The sequence below is a fragment of the Myotis lucifugus genome, unplaced genomic scaffold (genome assembly GCF_000147115.1).
Source record: "Myotis lucifugus unplaced genomic scaffold, Myoluc2.0 scaffold_578, whole genome shotgun sequence".
Classification (NCBI taxonomy): domain Eukaryota; kingdom Metazoa; phylum Chordata; class Mammalia; order Chiroptera; family Vespertilionidae; genus Myotis; species Myotis lucifugus.
In genome coordinates, this window is record NW_005871626.1 from 404,914 (window position 1) to 407,002 (window position 2,089).

Here is a 2,089-nt window from a genome sequence, read left to right on the forward strand (position 1 = left end):
GGGACACATCCCCCGGGTGGGAAGATGTGCAGGAGGCAGCTGATGGATGTTTCTCTCTCATCAATGTTTCTAGCTCTCTATCCCTCTCCCTGACACACGAACGCACGACAGGGACCATCTGGAACGACACCCTTCAGAGGCCGAATCCCGGAGAATTGGGGGTGAGGGACCCAGCTCCCAGAGCCCCCCTCTCTGTCCTGAAAGCTGGGGTCCGGCCAACCCGCTCTGGTGAGAGGAGGCGGAGGAGCACAGGGCTGGGGCTTGGGCCATCTCCCATCTACGTTCCTGCCACTGGGCGAGACCCACACATTCCTCATGCAGGGACACCGTGGCCGCTCAGGGATTACGCTGTGACATGGTGGGTGTGTCGCCCGGGGCCATCTCCCTGACCCCTCGGTGCCCCAGGGCCCAGGTGTTCCCATGGATGTCCACCCCCACTCAGCCTGAGGGTCCCCCGGCAGTCACTTCGGACTCTCTGCCCGTCCTGATGGTCCCCCGGGCAGTTGCTCTGCCTCCGGACAGGACACCTTGTCCTCAGTGACTGCAAACGCCTCCGCCCGGCCGGCGTGGCTCAGTGGTTGAGCGTCGACCTGGGAACCAGGAGGTCAGGGTTCGATTCCCGGTCAAGGGCACAGGCCCGGGTTGTGGGCTCCATCCCCAGTGTGGGGGGTGCAGGAGGCAGGCAATCCATGATTCTCCCTCATCATGGATGTTTCTCTCTCTCTCCCTCTCCTTTCCTCTCTGAAACCAATAAGAATATATTAAAACAAAAAACAAGCCCTCAGTGTCCGTGGGGTCCAGCCCCAGCCATCCCTCTCTGAGGCCAGGCTGTTGTCACAGGGCAGGGTCAGGAGCCAACAGTGGCTCCCGGCCGCCCACAGAGTCAAGTGCAAACAGTACCTCCCACACCGAGGTCTCTGCCCTCGCCCTTAGGCCTCCTGTGGCCACTTGCCAGCCAGCAGGTGGCTCTGGGCTCTGGGCGGCTGCCACCCTCACGACCTCTCGACCTCTCGCAGGCCGGGCCCCGCCCTCTTCCGGGAACCTGGGCTGTACGTGTACATCCTCCTCTGTGTCACCCACCAAACCGACCACGTTTCTCTTTTTAATTAATTTTTTAAATATATTTTTATTGATTTCAGAGAGGAAGGAAAGGGAAAGATAGAAACATCCACGATGAGAGAGAATCATGGATCGACTGCCTCCTGCACGCCCCCCACCGGGGATCGAGCCTGCAACCCAGGTATGTGCCCTTGAAGGGAACTGAACCGGCGACCCTTCGGTCCGAGGCCCGGTGCTCTAACCATTGAGCTCACCAGTCGGGCTGCTGGTTCCATTTTTAAGCAGAAGATACACTGCGGAGGCAGGAGTGCGAGGTGGGTGTGGGGACGACAGATTGCTGTCCACCGGGTCCTCCTGTGACAGCGCAGGGATCCCCCGCCCCCGCCTGCCTGCCAGGGTGCCTGTGAGGCTGTGGTGGCCCACGTCACAGCTGGGGGACCCTCGGGCGTGATGGGGCTGCCCCTGGTCTGAACCCCTCAGTGGGGAGGTCGGACACAGAGCAGCTGGGCACAGCCTCTGCGGCTCCGACAACGAACTTAATCCACCGAACCAGGGTCTTTAAATAATTGAGCGCCCTTGGCAACCGGTGTCCAAACGCGTAAAGAATTTCAGTTACGAGAATGTCTTAACCTTTTCATTCTAGTCTCAGACATTCACGGTCCCCCCCTGTTATTCACAGCCTGGGACGACAGAAAAAATACAGCAGCTGAGCCCTAGCCGGTGTGGCTCAGTGGATAGAGCGTCGGCCTGCAGACTGAAGGACTCAGGTCAAGGGCACATGCCTGGGTTGTGGGCTCGATCCCCAGTAGGGGGCGTGCAGGAGGCAGCTGGTCCCCTGATTCTCTCTCATCACGGATGTTTCTTTTTTCTTTTCTTTTTTAAATATATTTTATTGATTTTTACACAGAGGAAGGGAGAGGAATAGAGAGTTAGAAACATCGATGAGAGAGAAACATCCATCAGCTGCCTCCTGCACACTCCCTACTGGGGATGTGCCCACACCCAGGGACATGCCCTTGACCGGAATCGA